This window comes from Larus michahellis, chromosome Z (assembly GCF_964199755.1).
Source record: "Larus michahellis chromosome Z, bLarMic1.1, whole genome shotgun sequence".
Classification (NCBI taxonomy): domain Eukaryota; kingdom Metazoa; phylum Chordata; class Aves; order Charadriiformes; family Laridae; genus Larus; species Larus michahellis.
Window position 1 is genome coordinate 31,212,895 of NC_133930.1, and position 26,468 is coordinate 31,239,362.

At 41.4% G+C, this 26,468-nt stretch overlaps 1 long non-coding RNA gene across 1 annotated transcript; it reads right to left on the reverse strand.

The window, feature by feature from the left end:
* Nucleotides 1-1,869: 1,869 nt before the first annotated feature.
* LOC141736093 (uncharacterized) lies at nucleotides 1,870-23,959 on the reverse strand. The gene is made up of 3 exons (XR_012584894.1): nucleotides 23,886-23,959; nucleotides 21,191-21,255; nucleotides 1,870-2,065 (listed from the first exon to the last, which is right to left on the reverse strand). It is a non-coding gene; the product is annotated as an uncharacterized LOC141736093 (long non-coding RNA).
* Between the last annotated feature and the right edge of the window lie 2,509 nt (nucleotides 23,960-26,468).

The following is a 26,468-nucleotide window of genomic DNA, read 5'->3' on the forward strand; positions in this document are numbered from 1 at the left end:
ATAACACTTCAATGAGGTCTAGTTCTGATTACAGACCCTTAACCGCTAAATAAATACAATGAACACATATAAATATTAACAACTCTGATAGTAACATTTTTTTAACAGTAAGGGTGAAGCAGGCTGCTGACAAGCAATTCTCCCACTCTCAGCATGGAGCTACTTTGGAAGCAGTTCTGTGGTATTAGTGCTAACGAACAGAACAGCTACTCTTTCTCTAACACATTGCTGATAAGAGAATGTACAGATGTACTAGTATAATTCCATTCTTAAACTCAATTATACATACACCTTATCACAGGGGGATGTGCATTTGGCAAACAAAGAGACTATTGGCTGTATGCTGAGATGCTAATTTATAAATGGTTAATATTAAAATAATTTTATTACACAAATCTATTCTGTGAGTTACTTAACTGTAGATGAAGACAGAAGGCATTTTCTGGGGTTAAGACAGAGAGATTGCAATGTGAGCTATGCTCTGAGATGTAACAGTGGCAATTGTGATGCTTCTTAGCCAGCCCTCACCTCCCTGGGGGCTGCAGCACCATCCGTTTCTGTGGCTATGATGCCCACCTGGTTGCTGGCATTTGGAGTGCTTCTGTTCAGCACAAAGAAAATACAGACATTACCAAGGTGATTTGTGCTAAAGATGTGGTGGTAATGAACTCCATTGTCCCTAATGGAAAATGGAAAACTAGGGACTGCCCCTGAGTCCTCTACATCCCACTACTGAACTGTAAAGTTCAGCTACTTCTAAAGAGGCAACTGTGCTGCTGAAAGCAGTGCTGCCACCACCAGTTTCCTTGCGTTTGAATGCTACGCTTCAGCTTGTGTTGGTGCACCAATGTTGTTTACGCTGCTCTTAACTGTGGCCTAAACTAGGCCAAATCACCAACCACACTTTTAAAACAGTGGTGCATACTAGTAATGCACAAGTGCCTGAGATAGTTAAACCAGAAGCATTTCAGTTTCCCGGCCAGATTAACCAGGGTGGGGTGGCAGGGCTGAGGACTTGGCATTAAGAAAACAGTGGCTCTGAGGTTTTTCGTTTGGAACCTGCTACTGTTGGCAGAAACAGACTCTAGAAAGGCTTTGGGGCTACTGTGAGTTACGGTTTCTCAGCTCTCCTAGTAACGGTTCTGTTTCTTGAGCACTTCCCGGTTCAGCTGCACAATGAAGACTGTATTTCAGTCCTCTTCTGTTTGAATCGGTCTTTAACCTAGCAACAAGAGAGTAACTTTCCTTAAAACATAAAAATACAGTGCTAAATCCTCGTCTTTGGCAGGAGAAAGTCAGAGGCAGATGTGAAGTCTGAAAGCAATTTCAACTCATGTTTTGAAATTGATTTACTTTGAATATAGGTCCCTAACCGTAATTTGATTTCATGGACTTAAGATTTAATGTCAGAAACAAAGTGCCCCTTTCTCAGGGTGTGCTATGAAAAAGCTTCACATTCTCCAGTAACTGTTAGGATCAGCAAACAGATGAATCAAATACAGCTTGGTGCTGCCCCATAATCAAAGTGTAGATAAAGATCAGCTATTCTGCTTCATTGTTGAAAACTGCATGGGGACATGATGAAAAACCCAAATCCCTAGATGGAAAGATACATCCCGGTTTGCTTTAGATGCTGAAAGAGATTATATGAAGGACTGTTTTACATTCTCATCTAGCAATTCAGTTTCTATAAAGAAGTTGCTCATATAGTAGCTATGAATCCTATAATATACTGACATATTTCTAACAGTAAAAAGAAGCCAATGAAATATAGTGTATAAGAGAACAGTAATTTTAGTTCGAGTATTTTATTTATCAGCTCCACCATGGAAAATGATTACATGTTCTTAAATTACCATTTTTAAAAAACCTATTATTATAGTCTAAAGTGAAACTTCTTCACCACCCCTAGACCTTTACAAACAGATGCAAGCAGGATAAGTTTCGGATTACTTCCTCTCAGTTCTGCTGGAAATCAATACAGAAGGTCTATTTGTTGATCTTTCCTCTCCCAACATACATAAAAGCCCAGTGTTGGCAAGAAACTGTAGTCTTCTAGCCAATACTACAAAAAAAAAAAAAAAAAGAAAAAAGAATAGAAACAGAAAAACAAGAAGAAAGGAGGCCAAGGAATAAAATTACCATGAGAAAAGAGAAAGCACCATTTTCTATCTGGTTTGAGTTAGCAGGAAACGTGGCACGTGCTGTATACTGTATCAGGTCTGAAAGCCTTGTATCTCACAGCAGCATGAACTGTTTTGCCAGCAGTAATTATATTATCGAATTGTTCCTTTTAACTAAGTGTATGTTATTTACAATTCCTTAATGTTTGCTTTTAAAAATAGTTATTTTGCAGAAAATACATTTTAAAACAGCCGGAAATGGATTTTATTGGACTGACAGAAAGAAAGAACAAAATCAAATGTCACTGTTTTATTCAAAATACAGAACTGGACTTCCCGTGAGATAAATATGTGAAATATGATCACTTTGCACCACATTTCAAGAGGTTCTGGTCTTACTGTATAGTTAGGTAACTATGGGAGGCGCTTCCTGGTGAAGGGGATCCTGATCCATGACTTTCTGCCTCACTTCATTTAAATGAGAGAATTCAGCACAGGATTGCATTGTGCCCTTTGAATCAACACATGCACAACTCTGTCCAGACACAATCCATACCTATTGCAGCAACTTTTATGAAGGTATCGCCCTTCTTGATCAAAGGGATCAGCCTACTTACTGCGGTTTTCCTACAGAAAGGCAGTTTCCAGTTTAGACTTGTGGAATACCAGGAAACCACCTGAGCTGCACATGGAATTCATTTGGTGGTCATGTGAAGAATAGGGACAAAACTGCATTTAAGAAGAGCACCTGCTCAGTTTTCTGTTACCAGCCAACCATCCCTAAACTACACGGCAATAAAAAACTGAAAAAGGAAGAGGTTTTTTCCCTGGAATATATGATTTTCAAGTGCTTTAGTTTCTCAAGGAAAACAAATTACTAACATCAGCATAAATATAAAAAGTATTATACAATCCAGTCTTTCTTCCTCTCTGAAATATAAAATAACTTTATTTTGAGCACAACATCAGCAAATTCCTTTTCATAAACTAAAGGGGTGCTCCGAAAATAGTCCAAGAATCAACTGGAACAGCAGAAAAACATGACCATAACAATCTAACGTGATTCTAAATACAGCTCTCAGTCAACACAGAAGAAGATGAATTGTAGCCAGGCTTTTATTTGTCTAACAGGGAAATTTGCACAGGCATGTATGACAAAATTCACAGGAGGAAATTGCTGACCAAACTGACGTAAGTCTTTGCAATGCTGTGTCAGCCAGAGCTATAGTTCATATACTACAGCATTAAGAAATGATACCCTGCACTACTGCATAGGTAGTTTTCAACCCTGTGTGTGCATTTGGTTTTGACCCATAAAAGACTTCTAGCCTTCCAGATTCTGTAGTAAAATAAATAAACAAGTTTAAAAGAGTGATTAAAACATCCTTAAAGCTCTCAAATTTTCATATCAAAAAGACAGTGAAGTAGCAAATAACATTACCTACCTTTCTTATCATATTCATAATACAAGAAAATTAAATTTTGTGAACATGATCAATTATTTGATATTGTAACCTGGCTAAATTCAGAGTGTTTTTTTTACATACTTACCTAGACTACTCATGAAGATTATCTAAAATTTGCTTTGCTTACCTTTTAGTAAATAATAAAAAAAGACAAAGTCCTTGAAGTTGCCTCAGATAAAAAAGTTAAGGACAGGCTTACTTCATAAACTACACTTATTGTTATGTCAGGTGAGCTTCACCAAAAGATTCTGGTTTATACTGTCAGTTTTTAATGGTGATCAGAAGAGAAACATGCCTCTGAGGTACATACTGTACAGGAGGGAATAAAAAATTGAAACCCATCTCAAGTATCGTGCTGAATTCTTCTTATCTTTTCAAATGACAGTTGCTCAGTTGCATGTTTTGCTGACTTTGTGATTATATTTAACACGGCAACTACTTAAACCATTCTTTGCCAAGAAACAAAGTCAAGGTTTTTTTTACCGAAGATCAATCCCTGATCAAGTTTTGATCAGTAAGAATGATAGGAAAAATTCACTACATGCTAGGTTATTTGGAATAAGTGGAATAATTGGGCGGCGTCAGCGTCACACGTGGCAGCTCTAAACGGGTGGTCCCGGAGCGCAGCGGCCGGCCGCTGCGCACCCAGCACGCGGGTAGCCTACGTGGGTCACCCAGGGCGGCACCGCAGTGCGAGCGAACGAACAAGGAGCAGCATTTCATACGGTGGGTCACTGGAAGCCTTGAGTCTAAGGTAAGCAGAAGCTGGGCAACCACAAGCAGAGGAACACCGGCGTGCAAGGGCACCGGCTCAGGGCGCGAGGGAAGCGAACAGCAGAGATCCTCCATCTCCCGGCACGAGAAAAGAACATGGCCGCAAAACAGTCAAAAGCTTCTGCGAGGAAGAACGTGGGAACTCAGACTGAGCTCCTCTGCAAGCATGTGGCTGTGCAGGTCTCGGGCTGTAATGAATGCCTGAGTCTGGCACTGCTCCCACAGGGTTCCAGGGACACTGTGTGCATACGGTGCGATCAAGTAAATGATCTGCTCAGGAAGGTGGTTGAACTGAAGGAAGAGGTAGAAAGGTTAAGAAGTATTAGGAACTGCGAAAACGAAATAGATTGGTGTATCCATACCCTGAGGCAAAGGCAGCAGGAAGAGGCTCTATCAGAAGTGGATGACCCACTTCCCTCCTGTCACCAGGCAGAAGGAGAGGACTCAAGGGATAAGGGGGAGTGGAGTCAGATCCCTCCTCGGAGAGGTAAGCAAAACCTCTCACGGCCCCCCTCACCATCCCAACTGCCCTTACGTAATAGGTATGAGGCTCTGGAAATTGAGGACCAGGCGACTGAGGATGGAGAAGCTGATCCATCCAGTGAAATGCCCAGTGCTCGTCACTCACCCCCACGCCTCAGGACGTCCTCAACAAAGAAAGAAAGAAGGGTTATTGTAGTAGGTGACTCCCTTCTGAGAGGAACAGAGGGTCCTATCTGTAGACCGGACCCATCCCACAGGGAAGTCAGCTGCCTCCCTGGGGCCAGAATTAAGGACATACGGAGGAAACTCCCTTCCCTGGTCCAGTCATCAGATTACTATCCGCTACTGATATTTCAGGTAGGCAGTGACGAAGTAGGTACCAGAAGTCTGAGGGCAATGAAGAATGACTTTAGGGCCCTGGGACGGCTGGTTAAGGGATCGGGAGCACAAATAGTGTTCTCCTCTATCCCACCATTTGCAGGGGTAGACGAGGGGATAAATAGGAAGAGCCAGCAAATTAACTCCTGGCTCCGCGACTGGTGCGTCCGGCAGGACTTTGGCTTTTTTGAACATGGGCTGATCTACAGGAAACCAGGCATGCTGGCATCAGGCGGGGGAAGCCTAACCCAAAGGGGAAGAAAGAGACTGGGACAAGAATTAGCAGGGCTTATCCATAAGGCTTTAAACTAGGTTTGATGGGGGATGAGGACGAAACCAGGATCACAAAAGTGGTGCCTGGGAGCAACATAGCAGTGCTCATGGGTAAAAGTGATAGCAAGGTCTTGCAGCCTGTCTCAGCAATGGTGGGGGATAGTGAATTGTGTGGCAGCATAGACACAAGGAGTAGTGATAATTTGGTAACTACAGTAGTGTCCGAGAATGATCAGGTGCAAATCAGGGCCTGTACCCCCAAGAAAGTGGCAGGACAATTAACCCAACTGAAGTGCATCTACACTAATGCACGCAGCATGGGGAATAAGCAGGACGAGCTGGAGGCCATCGTGCAGCAGGGAAACTATGATGTGGTTGCCATCACGGAAACGTGGTGGGAAGACACACACAAGTGGAGTGCTGTAATTGATGGCTACCAGCTTTTCAGAAGAGATAGGCAAGGGAAGAGAGGTGGTGGGGTGGCCCTCTATGTTAGGGGCGGTTTTGAATGTCTAGAACTCAACAGTGTGAATGACAGTGTTGAGTGTGTATGGATAAAAATCAAGGGGAAGGCCAACAAGGCAGATATCATGATGGGAGTTTGTTATAGACCCCCTAATCAGGATGTAGAAACCGATGAAGTATTCTATAAGCGGCTGGCAGAGGTCTCACGATCATCTGCCCTTGTTCTTGTGGGGGATTTCAACTTCCCGGATGTCCGCTGGGAATACTACACAACAGAGAGGGAACAGTCCCGGAGGTTCCTGGAGTGTGTGGAAGACAACTTCCTAACACAGCTGGTGAAGGAACCTACTAGGGGAAGTGCCCTACTGGACCTACTGTTTGTTAACAGAGAAGGTCTTGTGGGGGATGTAAAGGTTGGAGGTCGTCTTGGGCAGAGTGACCATGAAATGATAGAGTTCTCAATTCTTGGTGAAGGGAGGCGGGGAGCCAGCAAAACTGCCACCTTGGATTTCCGAAGGGCAGACTTTAGCCTGTTTAGGAGCATGGTTGAGAGTGTCCCTTGGGAGGCAGTTTTGAAGAGCAAAGGTGCCCAGGAAAGCTGGTCATACTTCAAGCAGGTGCTCTTAGAAACACAGGTGAAGGCCATCCCCATGTCCCGAAAGACGAGCCGACGGGGAAGAAGGCCAGCCTGGCTAAATAGAGAGCTTTGGCTGGACCTCAGGAAAAAAAGGAAGGCTTACATTCTCTGGAAAAGGGGCTTAGCAACTTATGAGGATTATCAAGATATAACAAAGCTATGCAGGGGGAAGATTAGAAGGGCCAAAGCTCAATCAGAACTCAGCTTTGCCACTGCAGTTAAAGACAACAAGAAGAGATTTTTCCAGTATATCAACAGAAAAAGGAAAACTAGGGAAAATATAGGTCCACTGATGAATGAGACGGGTGCCCTAGTGGTGGAAGACACAGAGAAGGCAGAGTTACTGAATGCCTTCTTTTCTTCGGTCTTCACTGATAAAGCCGTCCCTCACGCATCCCATACCCTGGAGGCAAGGGGGAAGGTCTGGAGAGAGGAAGATTTTCCCTTAGTTGAGGAGGACTGGGTCAGAGACCACTTGGCCAAGCTGGACATTCATAAATCCATGGGCCCTGACGGGATGCACCCGCGAGTGCTGAGAGAGCTGGCAGATGTTATCGCTAGACCACTCTCCATTGTCTTTGCAAGGTCATGGGGAACAGGAGAGGTGCCTGAGGACTGGAGGAAGGCTGACATCACTCCAATCTTCAAAAAAGGCAAGAAGGAGGACCTAGGGAACTACAGGCCGGTTAGTCTTACCTCTGTCCCTGGGAAGGTAATGGAGCGACTCATTCTGGATGTCGTCTCCAAACCCATAGAGGAACAGGAAGTTATTGGAAGTGGTCAGCATGCATTTACCAAGGGCAAATCATGCCTGACCAATCTGATAGCTTTCTATGATGTTATAACGGGTTGGCTGGATGAGGGGAGAGCCGTAGATGTCATCTACCTTGACCTTAGCAAGGCTTTTGACACTGTCTCCCATAACATCCTCATTAGGAAGCTGAGGAAGTATGGGCTAGACGAGGTGACAGTGAGGTGGATCGAGAGCTGGCTGAGTGACAGAACTCAGAGGGTTGTGATCAGCGGCACAGAGTCCAGTTGGAGGCCTGTAACGAGTGGTGTCCCTCAGGGGTCAATACTTGGACCAATTTTGTTCAATATATTCATTAATGACCTAGATGAGGGGACAGAGTGTATCCTCAGCGAGTTTGCTGATGATACCAAGCTGGGAGGGGTGGCCGACACTCCAGAGGGCCGTGCTGCCATCCAGCGTGACCTGGACAGGCTGGAGAGCTGGGCAGAGAAGAACCTAATGAGGTTCAACAAAAACAAGGGTAGGGTCCTGCACCTGGGAAGGAAGAATGCCAAACACCAGTATAGGTTAGGGGCGGACATGCTGGGAAGCAGCTCTGAGGAGAAGGACCTGGGGGTCCTGGTAGACAGCAAATTATCCATGAGCCAGCAGTGTGCCCTTGTCGCCAAGAAGGCCAATGGCATCCTGGGCTGCATAGGGAAGACTGTGGCCAGTAGGTCGAGGGAGGTCATTCTCCCCCTCTACTCTGCACTGGTGAGGCCACAACTGGAGTACTGTGTCCAGTTTTGGGCTCCCCAGTTTAAGAGGGACAGGGAACTACTGGAGCGAGCCCAGCGAAGGGCAACCAAGATGATTATAGGACTGGAGCACCTCCCTTATGAGGAAAGGCTGAAAGAGCTGGGACTCTTTAGCCTGGAGAAGAGAAGGTTGAGGGGGGACCTGATTAATGTTTACAAGTATCTAAACGGTGGGTTTAAGGAGGACGGAGCCAAGCTCTTTTCAATGGTTCCCAGTGACAGGACAAGGGGCAATGGGCACAAGCTAGAACATAGGAAGTTCCGTTCAAATACACGGAAAAACTTCTTTAGGCTGAGGGTGACAGAGCACTGGAACAGGCTGCCCAGGGAGGTTGTGGAGTCCCCTTCTCTGGAGATTTTCAAGACCCACCTGGATGCAGCCCTGAGGGATGTGCTTTAGGCAATCCTGCTCTAGCAGGGGAGTTGGACTAGATGATCTCTAGAGGTCCCTTCCAACTCTGAAGATTCCGTGATTCCGTGAATAAAGATAAATCTTAATTTTATTTCCAATTAACGTGTTCTCCAAGCTTAGGAAAGACTGGCAATTTCTCCTTACTCCTTGAGCTATAATCTAAAATTTTTTGGATTGCAGGTCTTGTGTTGCTTAATGCTAATGCTGAGCATTAAAAGTCATATTTTCCATTGCTTTTCAGTTTACTCTGGTAAGTGAAGAAATCATACATAAATCATCCATAAATCATCGTTAAGAATTTGAAAAAATCTAAATACATCTCTAATGAGAATTTGGAAAGCCTTTAAAGCCAGTTAAAATATCACACACTTAAAACTAAAAATTTAGGATTAAACTGTATTTCAGAATAGAAATCAAAGTGATGAATTAATATCGTCCAACCTCATTCATTTTTATATGGTACATTTCTCTTTCCGTTACATAAACTGAAAAAAAAAGGAGCTTGGTGTTCATAGTTTAATTGAATGAGTATTCTAGAAAACAGAGCTCCACATCCTGGTCTTCAAAAACTTTCACGTTTTGGGGAAAAATAGTCATTTACAATGAACACAAACAGTGAAGGAACTTGGCATTTAACAGTACAAACAGGTTTTGCACAAAATGACAACTCCCAACATCTTGCAACCAAAAAGGCAGAAAAAACTCTGAGGTTATTTGTTTCGTCTTTGCTGCGCGTTTCACAACAGTCCACTGGATGGCTCCCTTACCGCTCTCTGGTTTTGCATTTCCTTGAGCACGGAATTACCGTGTTGTAACTGCCCGAGACGAGTTCCTCTGCCTCAGGAAACCTTGCTCAGGACAAATGGAAAAACGTCTCCGTTTGTGGCATGCAGGTTTGCAAGTTCGACGTGTCCTCCCAAACCAGTGTACTTCAATTTCCTGTACAAAAGCGTGGCTGATAATCTGCGAGTGCAGGAGGCGGTGGAGCAGCTACACACAGCAACGACAGCAACAAAAAATCCCAAACCCCCCAGAGTATATTGACGAAAAATTAAAATTAATTGGGTTGGATTCTGGCACTCCTATCCTCTTACAATGCGCTACACCAAGTGACTGACACAGTCATCCTAATGCCACGTAATCCATCCTTCTTACAAAACTTGTAAGGGCAACACCACAAAGAAAATTCAGGAACAGAGGCATACTGAAAATGCTCGGCTTGTGGGAGTCAAGAATGATAAAACCAAGAGGTGTCGGTCAGTGTGTGCTTTGGTCCTTGCAGCAGTTTGAGTTTGCAGTTGTGGATTCACATTACTTTTAACAGCAAGTTGACCCTAAAGCAGGCAGCCCTGCTCACTCCTTTCTTAAGTTAGATCTAGCAATAGGGTTACTACAGGATATGTCAGATCAAAGAGCTGATTACAGAGAATTTTTCTGATGTATTACTTTTTGATCAGATGGTAAAATCTGTGATTGTATGATCTCCGCAATTTAATACAAGGCAGGGTCTTCAGTTATCATGGGTAAAGTGTAACACAAATCCACATCCTGTGTTGAAAAGCTAGAGCCTTTTTTATTTCTCTTTTTTTCCCCATTTGGTTGCAATCTTAGCAGTATTCCTAAACAGATTTTATTGCAGAGTCTACTACCTGATAAAATCACCTACATGAGTTATAAAATTCCTGAATGTCTCAGAAAAATTCCTAAAATGTCTTAGATTTGTAGTCTATGTCCCATACAGCAGTATGAAATGACTTAATTCTTCCTTTTTGTCTCAGCTAATTCCCTTAAATATAAGACAACTACACAAAATTTTAAAATAAAAGCTTCATAAAAATAATGGAGATAATGGCTGATTCTGTCACCAGTCACAGATTAATTCTCTCGGGAAACCATCTTACATCCCTTACTCATATAAAACTCCACTGATGTCCAAGAACTATTTTATTGAATATTGTAATGTCACTATAGCATTCAACATTCACACTTTTTTTTTTCAGTCTTAATTGTTTTAGTACGTTATAGTTACTATCTGATATGTCGACTGTGTCGGTCTGTGTGTGTTGAATGTAATGCACATGTAAGTGCGTGTACCGTGCGGATTTAAAAAATGTACTTTTTTTTCAGAAATGAAGGATGGCAGGCATGGTGTACAGAAGGCTGATAGTTCTATACCCCCCTGGACATATAAATGCTCAGAATGATATCACTGCACACCAAAATCACAATCACTTATAGCAGGTCAATTAAGCAGCTGGAAGAAGTGTCTTATGTTGCCTTCAGGAAGTGATACTTTATTGTACTTAGATAGGGATTTTAGTTAAAGACAACTTCAACGTATTTATTGCAAACTGCCAGATTCAACAACAAATGAGAAGAGCCAGTTCAGCTACAGAGTTAGGCTGAGCCTAGTTTATAACTCCTTCTTTATCAGAGCAGATTACTTACAGAATGAAGTAAAATAAATGAACATGGAAACTGAGAATCAATGTTATTATAACATAAACGGAGGGAAAACATTGTCTACTTGCCTACAGTTGTGTCAATGCATATTGAATACAAATTCAGGCAGTGTCTTTAAATACACATGTACAGAACAACCAGAGCGACAGTGGTGAGACTTGATTCTTACATGAAATAAAACCCATTACTTTCCAATACGGAATAGGCAGTCTTTAGAATAAATCAGGAGTAAGTTCCAGAGGCCTATAGAGGAGGTCCAAAAATGGGATGCAAGATATGGGACCAAGAATGCAGGTATATATTGTGCCCTCTTTCTGGAATAATGTGCTTGTTCTACTGAAAGGTTTTAATACCTATCTTACTGCAAGAGGCTGATACAATACTTGTACTCGTAGCCAAGACATTTTTAAGTAGTGTAAGGTCAATTGAACTATACTACACCTATTCTTCTATGATTTTGTTGTGCTGGGTCTGTTGTGGCTCTAGCTACAAATACCAGTGTTGTGGTTTGCGCTGGGCTGGCCACTAAAATGAATGACAGACACTCCCTTTTATTTCTCTCCCCTTCAGAGTAGGGAGAGCATCTCCTTTCAGCAAGAGAAGGATGAGAAAGGAAAGAGACTTATGAGTTTAAAAAAAGAAATTTAACTACTTTAATGAAAATATTAATAAAATAATAAAAAGAAAATAATGAAATATATACCGTATATACAAAACCCTACCGAGCCCCCAGGATGACAGTCACGTCACCGGCAAGCACTGGGAAAGTCCCAGACTGGACTCATCAGTGGATGGGGACTAGATTCCAGATCTGGATTCAGGAACCCACGGATCGGGATCAAAGACAGATGAACAGACACCTGTCCTGTCCACTCATCCCTGCAGGTGGGACCCCTCTAAGGTCTTCCACTTCCGACCCTCCAAGAGGGCAAAAAACAAAGTTAACTGACTTTAGTTGTTATAGCAATAAGTGTAAGTATAACAAAGAGCCTCTCTGCATACCATTCCTTGGTATAATGATAAACAATCATGTCTTATCACTCTGGAAGTGGACAGTGTCTGAAAAACATGCTGTTAATTTCAGAGAGTTCAGTTAGTTAGAAGAGGCTTAGCTGAAAATCAAAATTACTTAAAAGAAAATGGGTTCTGTTTTACCTCAAACCAGGACATACCTGTTATGTAAATAACATTACATAGAGCTATGAAAGTTTCATATATTTAAGCTTATAATCAGATACTGAAACAAAGCACAGAAACCTTGTGTGCAAGCAGTCATCAGAATAGCCATTAGTTAACAAAACAGAGTGCTTAATTGTCTCTCACAAATTGTTTTTAAAGTGGTCTGTCACGGTGGGCATAGTAATATGCTGTAAATAGAATGAATTGGCATGGCATGGCATGGCATGGAATGGAATGTTGGAAGGGACCTGTAACAATCATCTAGTACCACTGTCTGACTGCTTCTGAGCTGACCAAAAGTTAAAGCATGTTGTTAAGGGCATTTTCCAAATGCCTCTTAAACACTGACAGGCTTGGGGCATCAACCACCCATCTAAGAAGCCTGTTCCAATGTTCTGCCACCCTTTTGGTAAAGAATTGTTCCCTAGTATCTACTCTGAACCTCCACTGATGCAGCTTTGAGCTATTCCCACACGTCCTGTCACTGGAAGTACTGAGGCCATTACAATCATATTTCTATTTCAGACAAAGGCAATCCCCAATTTAATTTGCACAGCCACTGGAGTGTTAATATACCATGGCCGTGACAGAGGAACCTCCCTCCTCCTGACCATCAGCTAAAAACATGTATCCTGCAAACATGAGGTCTGCAAGCTCAGCTAATGCTGATGATAATTCAAGCAACTGCAAACTTTACTCTAATTCATGCGCAGTGCTTCCTGGGCTTTTCTTAGCTTTTAGTTCTGTTCAAGTTGTAGCCTTATAGCCCAGTAAATGTGGCATGCAATTGCTTCTAATAGGACACAGACTTTGTGTTAAGCAAACAACACAAGCCTTAGGGCTTGCCTGGATTTATTTTGGCCTGTCAGAAGTTCTGCTTTTGTTTGTTTTGTTCTATGACCAATTATCTAACTCTTTTGGTAATTAACTAGTATTAAGGAGTAGGTGACTATTACTTATTATTGTATTATATTTTTTCTAGGTGCCTGTTACCTATTATTGTATTATACTTTATCTTTTGCTTAGCACTGCACCGCTGTGTTGCAGTGCCTACTGTTACACTCAAGTTGCAGCCTACTGTAACAAACCCTATAACAGAACACAGCATTGAAGGCTAGAGAACTCGGATGACAGACGAGGCCTTGGCACAGAGTGACAGTGGCGTCCTTATCTATTACTGGTCATTAAAGGAGTGCAGTCTTGGGAGCTGGGTAAAAGCAGCCTTAGTGGTAACAGAACAAAGAACACGTACCCAACATATGCAAAACATGTCTTACAGTAAATTTTTATCTACTCTGGACTTGCAGTCTGATGAAGAAGGAGCAATGTGTAAAATACGTTAACAAGCATATAAAAGTGATACCAAACAGATCCTAGAGTGAGGAGAAAGAAATGAGCAGCGCTATTTCACTCCTGATAGCAAGGAGGAGGAAGAAACCCCACCATCAATATCGTGCTCCTCTCAGTGACAGACTCAAGATTCAGCTCCCAAACTGAAGCCATTAATGTTTCATACTCGGAGGGTCAGTGGAAGGGTTAGCATCCAACCAAAGAAAGGGGCAGATACTAGGAAGTTTGCTTATATCAGTTTTATCTGTACATAGTCTGAACTGTAAGTGGTGGTATACGTTTAAATGGACTAATATTAATTCTTGATTAAGAATTTACTTGGACTATTAAGATTTTACTTAAACTATTAAGATTTTACTTAGACTAACAGTAGATTCTTGGCTTTGAATATAAGGTATGTTCTTTGGCTTGTAACTGCAGAATTTGTGCAACTAAATGCAGGAGATTCAAACTGGTCTGTAACTTGGGTACCACAAATTGATAATAAAATACCTACACATACATAAAGACATAAAAACTCATGACCTGTCCCAGGAAAATTCATCTTTCAAAAGACAGCTTAGAAAAATGGAATTGGTAATAACACTATCCCTTGCCATCCTAATATATCGTCGATCTTTTTTGTTAAAAAAGTGAACTTTGTCTATATCTTTGAAAGAAATTAAATAAGCCCTTGTTTTTGGAAGCCGGTTCTAGTAACTGACTAAGTGGGGATCCAGAATTAGCTGTTTGAGCTGTATGTATTATCTGAAAAACAGAATTCAAGATTTCCCTTACTGTTTCTGTCCCTCTACATGTAGACAGATACAAACTTTCCACACTGAATTTAAATAGCTCCCTATTTATCATGCTGGCTGTTTTGGCTGTCCTTCTTAGGCATCTAATTTTAGCACATGATGCGCAGATAGCTTAAATGCTTCACTCAGAGGTCTACATTCAACTCCAGAAGCGCTAGATATTGCATTACTGTGATGTTACTTCCACTTACCCTACCCATCATTACAAAGGTCTAGCTGTTGAAACAGAGAGGTTTGTGCTGTTCAGTGCTTCCTGAACTATTGGCACAAGAAAGCCCTCCAACTTTCTCATAGGCTCCTGGGATAGACACAAAGGACAAGAATGTTCTGCATTTTCTGTGTAATGAGGACCAAATGTGAATCACTTAGAAATGCCTTGCATATTGCTGGTTTGGGTTGTGCATAGTTTATGAATCTCTTCTCTCATGGATAGTCAGGAACAGAAATATTTCTAAAAAGATAAACTCTATTTCCACTAAAAACTACTTGATAAAATTATAAAGCATTTCAAGAGCTGAAATAGTCATCTTCTTTACAACTTCATAATCTGTTAGGTTTTAGATTACCAGTATTTGTAGCTAAAGCCAAAACAGACCCAGTCCTGTACTTGGCTAGGGACACAAAGTATAATAAGAAGGGCTTCTACAGATATGTCAGGCAGAAAATTAAGGTGAAAGAAAGTTCAGTCCCCCTGATGAACAGGACTGGCAAACTGGTAACAACAGACGAAGTGAAGTCTGAGGTACTCAAATTTTTTGCCTCAGTCTTCACTGGTAATCTCTCTTCCCACACCTCTCAAGTGGATAGACTGCAAGGCAGCAACTGGAGGAGCAAAGTCTGTCCCACTGTAAGAGAAGATCAGGTTTGTGACCACTTAAGGAAACGGAACATACATAAGTCTTTGGAACCTGTCATGATGCATCCCAGAGTCCTGAGGGAATTGATTGCTGAGCCACGCTCCATGATATTTGAAAAGTCATGGTAGTCCGGTGAAGTCCCCAGTGACTAGGAAAAGGGAAAAATTGCACCCATTTTTAAAAAGGGTAGAAAGGAGGACCCTGGGAACTACTGACCTGTAGCTTCACCTCTGTGCCTGGGAAGATCATGGAACAGATCCTTCTGGAAGCTATGTTAAGGCACATGAATGACAGGGAGGTGGACTCGAGAAAGCCAGCATGACTTCACTAAGGACAAGTCTTGCCTGACTAACCTAGTGGCCTTCTATGATGGAGTGACAAGGGAAAAGCCACAGATGTCGTCTGTCTGGACTTCTCTAAGGTCTTTGGCATGGTCCCCTGCAACATCCTTTTCTCTAAACTGGGGAGATACGGATTTGGTAGTTCAGTGGATAAGGAATTGTCTGGATGGTTGCATCCAGAGAGCAGTGGTCAACAACTCAGTGTCCAGATGGAGATCAGTGACAAGTGGTGTCCCTCAGGGGTCCATATTGGGATCAGTACTGTTTAATATCTTCATCAACGACACAGACAGTGGGATCAAGTGCACCCTCAACAAGTTTGCAGATGACACCAAGCTGAGTGGTGTGGTTGACAAGCCTGAGGGATGGGATGCCATTCAGAGGGACCTGGACAAATTCAAGAAGTGGACCCGTGTGAACCTCATGAGGTTTAACAACATTAAGTGCAGGGTCCTACACCTGGGTCAGGGCAACCCCCCGTATCAATACAGGCTGGGGGATGAAGGGATTGAGAGCAGCCCTGCCGAGAAGGACTTGGGGGTACTGGTGGATGAAAAGCTGCACATGAGCCAGCAATGTGTGCTCACAGCCCAGAAAGCCAACTGTATCCTGGGCTACATAAAAAGAAGTGTGGCCAGCTTCGAGATGTTTGAGGGAGGTGATTCTGTCCCCTTTACTCCACTCCACTCCCACCTGGAGTACTGCGTCCAGCTCTGGAGTCCTCAGTACAATAAAGACATGGACCGGTTGAAGCAGATCCAGAGGAGGGACACAAAAATGATCAGAGGGATGGATCATGTCTCCAATGAGGACAGGCTGAGAGAGCTGGTGTTGTTCAGTGTGGAAAAGAGAAGGTTCTGGGGAGACCTTATTGCAGCTTTTCAATCCTTAAAGGGGGCTTATAGGAAAGATGGGGACAAACTTTTTAGCTGGGCCTGTAGCAACAGGACACGGGGTAGTGGTTTTAAACTACATGAGGGTAGATTCAGGCTAGATGTAAGGAAGAAATTTTTTACAATGAGGCTAGTGAAACATTGCAACAGGTTGCCCAGAGAGGTGGTAGATGCTCCATTCCTGGAAACATTCAAGGTCAGGTTGGACGGGGCTCTGCACAAGCTGATCTAGTGTAAGATGTCCCTGCACATTGCAGGGGGGTTGGACTAGATGACCTTTAAAGGTCCCTTCCAACCCAAACCATTCTACAATTTTATGGTTCTACAAAAACATGCAAGAATAGGCATACTGTAGTTCAACTGACCTTACATTACTGACATATTTGCAGCACTTAGTCTTTTTTAGTACACATTCTCTTCATTTTGATTGCTGTTTATCTCCTTATACTGAAGCAATACACAGCAGTGACAAATTGATTATGAAAGACATTCTAGTTCCTTTGCTAACTTATATTTTCTGGACCTTATGCTGCTGAGAAAAAAACCCTGGTATACACAGTTTCAGCTTTGACTTACTTTTCTCTCTGACATTTAATTAATAATCTGACCACCATATAAAGACTAATACACCCTTATAAATTAATACATTTTCAGCAGATCAAACTTGGTATGTTTTATTATGCAAGTAAAAACCAGCTGTACTTACAAAAAAAGATTTGGCAAGCATGTGTTCCCTAATGAGGACTAATTGCTTCAGCTTTCATAAATATATATTTTGTAATTAAGATATAATTACCTGAAATGTTTTTCCTTTTTGCACTTTTTACTTTTTTAAGCTGAAAGACAAATAGTATTAAATCATCAGTGCTTGAATTTGTATGCTTGTTCCTTGGCAAACTGGTAAAATGTTGAAAGCACTGTTTGAAAGCTCCCAATTTCATCCTTGCTTTTTGATGGGGCCAAGCAAGTCCAGCTTTTTTTTCCGTATAGCAGTAATTTTCAGGGGTGAGGATATGCACTAACATAATTGGAAAACCAGAACCTTCAGTCACAGAATCACAAAATCACAGAATGGTAGGGGTTGGAAGGGACCTCTGTAGATCATCTAGTCCAACCCCCCTGCCAGAGCAGGGTCGTCTTAGAGCAGGTTGCACAGGATTGCGTCCAGGCGGGTTTTGAATGTCTGCAGAGTTGGAGACTCCACCACCTCTCTGGGCAGCCTGTTCCAGTGCTCTGCCACACTGAAAGTAAAGAAGTTCCTCCTCATGTTTCGGTGGAACTTCCTGTGTTCAAGTTTGTGCCTGTTACCCCTTGTCCTGTTGCCGGGCACCACCGAAAAGAGCCTGGCCCCATCCTCCTGACACCCACCCTTGAAGTATTTATAAGCATGGATAAGATCCCCCCTCAGTTATCTTTTTTCCAGACTGAAGAGACCCAAATCCCTCAGCCTTTCTTCATAAGAGAGGTGCTCCAGTCCCCTAGTCATCTTCGTAGCCCTTCATAGTCCTAGGTTAACAGACACACAAGAAGGAACTGAAAGCAGTAAAATGAGGTTAGAATTTCAGTTTGGAAAGAGAGTAGCAAAGGGTGATCTACAGTAAAAGCGGGGTCTGTATGGGTGAAAGGCTGGATCAGGCTGGAAGCTGACTCTGCTGGGCAAGGTTTTCAGGGAGGATTAGCAGGCATTGCTGAGCTACTGAAAAACCTAGAATTAGACCGATGTGATCCATACTAATATTGGCTCCTTACGTATTTATAAATTATTGAAACATGTCATTAGGCCTAGGTTTAGACCTGAAAGTAGTTTCCTGGCATGCGCCATTGCTAGTGTTTGCACTTGCAGTTTGATGTATTAGGATTATAGTTATATTAATCTAGAAAGAAAGTTTAGGATGAGCAAGGATCAGTGCTGTCTTATTTTGAACTGTTACAAGTGTTAGTGTTAATATTGTTGTTTTGGCTGACCAGACCCGGTTGACCTACAGTCATGTCTGGATCCACTTGCTGAATTGGCTTAAACATGGTGCCAACTGGAATTTGAAGTTGACAAGGTAGGGTTATGTTGAAATCATGGGACAGCTTCACTGACAACTTCATAGAGAAACGGTGGTATCTTCGGTAGTAAGGCTCCAACCAATCTGAAGATTTTTAAAGGAAAAGTGGCACTTCAAATTCAAACTGGAAATGAAACAGAAGTCAGTGGGAATAATGACTTTCTAGTGAGAAGTGTTTTGCCAAAAAGAAATGATGGGATTCTGGGTCCAGCTAAATTTTCTGGACTAATCTACAGCTAGCTCATCCAGTTGGATGTAGCAAAGCCATCAGTCATGCAACTACCTTCCATATAAAATTATCTCACATCTTTTGGCAAGGTACAGACATTAAAAAACCATACAGAATACTATTGCTGTATGATTAAAAATAAAGACCTCCCTGTTATGGTTTGAAGAACACACAATAATTAATTGTCATTTAGACAATTATTCTATCACCTGATGACCCCTCCCCACCCAGGAAGGGGAACAGGGAAAAGACAAGGAAACCCGAGGGTTGAAATATAAACACGGTTAATAGATTAATACTAGCATCCTCACAGGGAAGCTTAGGAAGAGTGGGCTTGATGAATGGACAGTAAGGTGGATAGACAACTGGCTGAAAGACAGAGCTCAGAGGGTCGTGATTAGGGGCACAGAGTCTAGTTGGAGGTCAGTGACGAGTGGTGCTCCCCAGGGCTCAGTACTGGGTCCAGTCCTCTTCAACATATTCATCAATGACCTGGATGAGGGGGTAGAGTGCACCCTCAGCTAGATCGCCAATGACACAAAGCTAGGGGGGTGGCTGACACACCGGAAGGCTGTGCCACCATACAGCGAGACCTGGACAGGTTGGAGATCAGGGCAAAGAGGAACCTTATGAAATTCAATAAGGGCAAGTGTAGGGTGCTGCACCTGGGGAGGAATAACCCCATGCACCAGTCCAGGTTGGGGCCTGACCTGCTGGAGAGCAGCTCTGTGGAAAGAGACCTGGGAGTCCTGGTGGACAACAGGATGACCTTGAGGCAGCAATGTGCCCTTGTGGCCAAAAAGGCCAATGGCATCCTGGGGTGCATCAAGAAGAGTGTGGCCAGCAGGTGGCGGGAGATCATCCTCCCCCTCTACTCTGCCCTGGTGAGGCCGCACCTGGAGTACTGTGTCCAGTTCTGGGCTCCCCGGTTCAAGAGGGACAGGGAACTGCTGGAGAGGGTGCAGCAAAGGGCTACCAAGATGATTAGGGGACTGGAGCACCTCTCTTATGAAGAAAGGCTGAGGGATCTGGGTCTCTTCAGTCTGGAAAAAAGACGGCTGAGGGGGAATCTTATCAACACTTATAAATACTCAAAGGGTGGGTGTCAGGAGGATGGGGCCAGGATCTTTTCGGTGGTGCCCGGCAACAGGACAAGGGGTAACAGGCACAAACTTGAACACAGGAAGTTCCACCGAAACATGAGGAGGAACTTCTTTACTTCGAGGGTGGCAGAGCACTGGAACAGGCTGCCCAGGGAGGGGGTGGAGTCTCCAACTCTGCAGACATTCAAAACCCGCCTGGACGCGATTCTGTGTAACCTGCTCTAAGATGACCCTGCTCTGGCAGGGGGTTTGGACTAGATGATCTCCAGAGGTCCGTTCCAACCCTATGATTCTATGATTCTAAACAATTAACATTAATAATACTAAAGAACTGATGTTACTCCCAACAACAATATAAAATACATGAGGATTTTACTCAGCCAATTATATCAGCAGGAAGCTGTGCACTCCCAGCAGTGGACAGTAAATGTCAGACACTACGAGCCCTGCAGCTTTGGGAGGAAGGGAAGGGCTCAGGGATCTGGCACCAGGGCAAGGAGTTCTCAGGATCGCAGCCATCACAGAAGAGAAGCAGCTCCTCAGCAAACTTTCTAATTTATACTGAATTATATATCTTATCATATCATATATTATATCATATTCATGATATGAAATAATCCTGTTGCCCAGCCTGTGTCAAGTGCCGGGGTCTTACTCCTCCTCATCCCTGCACCTGGCAAGGCTCAAAAATAACAAGACCTTGAAATCTGCATACCACAGCTGGCTATAAAGTAAGTATTTTCAGAAATTCAGACACTAGAGTCTTCTAAAGATGCAGTTTTCCCTAGCATTAGAAAACACCTTACTGAAAAATTACTGAAAGAGAAATTAATCCTATGTCGCTCAAACCGGGACACTCCTTTTACCATTCAATTTATGCTCACTAGAAACCAACTTTTAGGTGCTAACCTAAAAGTCGTTCAAAATTTTCTGAAGTTTTAATTTGTCCTTGTGGACCACTGTACCCAAATTCACATGGTTATTATTTGCTCATTTTGCTCACCTGTGGTGTTTAGCCCTGAAGGAGTCCAGTCTTCTAAGACAGGTTCTCTATTCTGTAGATTATCCTAGAAGCAGTACCTATTCCTAGTTAAAGTAAGCTGTCCTGACAACAATGCTGAACAGTATTTTAGATGAAGTTTCATATGAGGTTTGTACAAATGGGGTCCCCATTTGAGTCCTGTTACATATATGGAAAAATAGCTCTAGGAGAAAAAGATAAGATTCCTGTGGCAAAAATATGCCTTCCCAAACTTTGGAAACTCTTTCTGAGGACTGTGAGTGACAAGGCTTCCACACATCTTTTTTGGTTAACGTAACCACTGAAAAGATTATTTTCCAAGTTGTTTCTTTAAAAGTTACCTGCAAAACTGGTGAAGTACACTTTTCTCTGCATTACTGGGAGTGCAGAAGAATGCAGGGGTTCCCTGTTACATGGATAAAACAGTAATTGTACACGAAGACTTACACCAAATAGCTTACACCAAATAAATTCTTAAACTTTATTGAAAAATAACATCAGCATTGGATATCACAACACCCAGGTAATTATATTTACCTTGATGTTTGTACTATTAGCCTGTTTTTGTAGGTTTATTATTTTGCAGTAAAAATTCTCACTGTGATTATTTTTCATGTACTTTCAAAAAAGACATATATTTTCACATTTCAACCAACCCACTAAATAAAATACAGTTCATCACAGAATGCTGAAGGTGAGATGAAATTTTTTATTGACTATACAAGAGTTGAATGGCATGCCTACAGATTCAGAAACACAAAGGAGATCATAAAAGGTTTTAGAGTGATCAGTTCCATTCAGTTTTGCAGGATGTAGTTCACTATCTAAATGAAAGATTTGGAGTGATCTTTTAAAACAACTGGCAAACTGAAGCTGAAACCCCTGCAACTCTACATGTCCCATATATAATAATTCTAGCTGTGAAGTTCTTCTGCTTCATGAATCCAACCTTACTGAAATGAAAAGAGATGAACCACGGATTTGCCACTCCTGAAAATTCAATATGAATGCTCCATTGGTTTTCAAGGAGTAATTTTATCAAATTCTAAGTCAAGACAGGTTTGTAAATGCTCTACTGATTTTAAATGAGCTTTTCTACAAAGCTTGGTTCAGATGCAATACAATTTTTCGTTTGCAATTAAGGGAAGATTTTTATCACAATAGCCTAATTTATGATTCCCTGGAAAAGTTCAAGTAAAACCAATGGAAGAATTGATTATATATATATATACTTATATGAATTTTACGTGAGCTGCTCCCAGTTACTAACACTCCAGATTCAGTTATGAAAAAACAACAGTGTCTCTTCTACTTGTGCAATGCCAACAACAGTGGCATGTACCCTGCTGGTACCACAGGATGCTCATCTGAACCAAAATATGTAGTAGAGAAATAAAAATTGGTTATGAGAATCATATGGGTTCAGATGGAAATAGAAAGATGGCATCATACAGAAAACTAATGTGGTTTTTTTCTAATCCTGCAATTGAACAGTAGTTTACAGTAAAGTTCAAGTTTTAGTCACGTCAGGACTCTATTAATTGCTGTGATACTTGTTTATTTTGCTAGCCTGAGCTATCTCATAAGATCATCAGCTATAAATTCAAATAGCTTTAATTCTCACCAACAATAGAATGACATTATTTGGAAAAAAGGCAACTTATTTATCCTAACTCCAGGCATAACACAGTAAAGTCTATAGCTTCAGAAAAGGTTTCTGATTTTTCCTTTGTAAAATTTTATAACTTTGGAAAGTATTCTGTCACATTGAGAAAAATTTAAGAAAATATCATTAAGAAGCGTAAGAAAAAAATGTCACAAATCTAAAACCATGGACAGAAAACATACAGATGTCTAAGGAAACCCAAGGCTTTGGTGCTTTTCGTCCTAATTAAGCCAAGTTTTGAGGACTGAATATGACTTAAGAGAGTGCTGTGTTTACACCACTGTCTTTTACAGAGAAATACCCACATGCATAAAAGACAATGGTACTGTGGAAAGCATTAAATGGCCTCCATATACTTCATCCTTTCCTATCCTTTCAAAAATAATAGAGGCTCAAACTTAGAGGGACTTCTACTTCTGAGTCACAGAAAGAAAGGTCAACAGGACATAAACTAGATATGACTCTCTACTTCTACATAACAAAATGTGCATATTTTTGACCAGATCTGCTCTAGATTTTCTAACTTCTATGCTTACACGATTAGTTGTGAGTTCATCCTTAATACCTAAAAACTTCCAGTTGAGCAACTAAGCATTAGTAGCATTACTCAGCATTTAAATTTCTCAAGCAGTTATTAAATAATTTAACATTTATCTGCCTTGCTATAGAAGACTGATTTTATCATACATATTAAATATTTCTCTGTATTATAACTATAAACTATAGAACTATAAATACAACATTCAACACCACAGCTTTGCTTTTAGGTTAATCATCTTCTTAGAAGAATGCATGTAGAGAATGCAATACGTTTAGATCTGAAAACAATACCACAGGATTTGTAAATAAAAACTTGAAAGAAAATCTAATGTCTCGTTACTCATTTCAGTAATGTAGGCTTTGAAACACAATTATAATATGATAATTCTTGATAAAATCACTGCACTTCCATTAAAAAATCAACCGCTCTTACATGTTGCAATATATCATAATGATACCTAAATTGAAATGAACAATTCAAACTAAGAAAAAAATCTCAAATCATATTCAGAGAAGAGGCTGTAATCTCATGAAGTGTTACTTTTCACTGAAAAATTACTAACATCTGAAATAATTAAGGATGACAACCTTACCAATATGAATTACCTACCTTTTAAAAGACAAAAGCATATACTGAGATAAATTAGTTCTTAAAGCAGCTTTGCTAGAATGAGCAGAATTACATGAGGAAACAATGCGGACTTGGCTCTGGTTGAGGATTATCAGAATGATGCAGTATCCTTATAGTTACTTCTTTTTACCTTTTTCACAGTAGAAATTGTGTAAAATTCTATGAGTACGGATTATATAAAGTATAATTTAAGGCTTACTTTATTTCGCTGAGCTTTAAGTACTTCACTCCGTGAATGGGTACAATGTATTAAAGAAACAGGAAGCATCTGCTCCAGGCTGTACGATCCTGAGGACATAGACTTTTCTCACTGTGAATAAAAATAGACTCCTGTTATTTCTTAGTCAGGGCAAAACACACACTGCTCTGGGGCCCTGAACACTTAACCTGCTTAGGGTAAGTCTCTTCTCATTCCAGCTGCCATAGAACCAACACTTTCTAATGACTTAACCCTTCTGAGAGAAGAAACAGTGCTATATATATGACATTTAATAATACAGAGTTGTTAGCAGTTCTGTTCCTATCATAATCAAATAACAAAATTTATGTTATGAATTCTTACTGTCACAACTTTGCTGTCTTTCATAACTCCCCTTACACAATGGAAAGAACAGTCAGCTGTTCAGAATAGGGTACCATCCTTACGCATGCTAGCTGCATTATCCACAACTAACTATATTGCATTTGCTTTTGCTCTCTTCATCAAGTCTAAATGAGGTTAATTGAGTCAGCCGGTCTGGTTTTCTCTCCCAACGTGTTTATGCTGGAATAGTCACATTGACTTTATGAGAGTTAAGTGACACATTTCTACTAAATTCAGTTGATGGACAATTTCAATTTCCTTCTTCTCTTCCTCTTCCCTGGAAGGTACATCAGCATATCTGAGCAAAACAGTACTGAACAATCACAGAGGTTATTACATTGCCTACAAGTCATTAAAAGGCTCTCAGGTGTAAAGCTCACTAGAAAAGTAAGCCTGTAAAAAGATTTCCTGTCTTTTCCTTTCTGGCTTGCTGTTCCTCTTGCACGGCTCCTCCTTGAAACTCAGTGACATGCGTTTCCCTCTTCTGCTGGCTTCTCTATGCTTCCTTCGCTTTCTATTATGCTTCTGTTCTTCCACCCCTTCCTCATGTTTCCTACACATTTGTCTCTTTGTCAAGCTCATCTCTGGCTTCTGTTTATCCCCATGACTTTATTCACGTTAAGGCCATTCAATCAAGAGGTCTCCTGCTGACAAATATAAAATATGTAAGACAATCTCCAGAATTTTTAAGAATTCAGACAGAATTTCAAATACCAGAGCAAACATAAACCCAAGCAACTAATTATATTTATTTACATCCTAAAGCAACCTATACATGGAAAATTATGAAAATGCCTACACATACAAAAGCCCCATTCTAATAGCTCCCATATTTCACCCTATAATTTTAAACCTTTGATTATTTTATCTCACAAAAAAATCCCAAATTTGCATTATGGTTTGCTTTTGAACATTTAATCATAAAAAAAATCTCTTAACTTCAAAACAAACTCACACTAACTGTTACGTCAGTCTCAAATAATTTTTCATTTAATTTCTCATTCTTGTTCTATAGTTTTCCTCTAAGAAAACTAGCATTGTCTTACCTCCTAAAATCTCATTTCAAATTTTCCTTTTCTGTGCATCTTCATCCTTTTTTTGTCGCTAATTTCTGGTTTTGTCTCCAATTAGATCTTTGCACTTTCCTCACTATTCCTATGCTTTACTTTCATGAGTTCTTGACTCCTTTCCTCTCTGTCCTGCTCTTTCTAGTAATTTTTTTGCTGCAGTCTCCTCAGTCCACCATGCATACTATGCTACTCCATCAGCTTCTCCTTTAGCGTTACCTAATTTCCTCATTAGCATAACCATATCCCAAAGAGGACATTATTGCCTTCTAAATATCTAGCTTTCTTTTCCTTTTCCCCTCAATAACTGCCCCTTCTCACATCCTCTTTCAGACTCCAGGTCAAGAAACTTTACACACTTTTCTTCGCTTTATATTCTAGTCTCCAGACCATGCTGCCACCTAGGCAGTGTGCCAGTCCATACTGCCACATGCCATCTAGAATCACTCCGTAGCAAAGTACTCTTCCTAATCAGTAACTCCTGTGCCAGCGACCTGGCCTGCTTTTCTGCTTTTTGTAACAAACTGATCCTCTTTCATTTTCTTTCTCCATACTGAAGAACGTTTTCTGTTCTAGGAAGTCCATCCTGCACTTTCCATCAAGTCTCCCTAGCACAAACTGATGCTACCTCCCTAATGTGGTAAAACATATCCCATTTCAGAATTCTTTAGATCTTTTTTCCCCGTTGCAAGAGACATTTACTGCTTGCTTCAACAGAAAGGCTGTATTCTGCAAATAGGATTATAATGAGACTCTGTTCCTTCTAACGTAGAGGTGGAGCATAACTAAGATGAAGCCGAAGACAGCTTGATTTATCCCTTTTTTCCAATATGACTATTAAACCCCATTCTTACTGTACTCCTCTGTGTTAAATCACACAATGGTAGGGGTTGGAAGGGGCCTTCGGAGATCACCTAGTCCAACCTCCCTGCCAAAGCAGGTTCACCTAGAGCAGGTTGCGCAGCAATGCATCCAGGTGACTTTTGAGTATCTCCAGAGAAGGAGACTCCACAACCTCTCTGGGCAGCCTGTTCCAGTGCTCTGTCACCCTCAAAGTAAAGAAGTTTTTCCTCACATTGAGATGGATTTTCCTGTGTTCCAGCTTGTGCCTGCAGCCCCTTGTCCTGTCGCC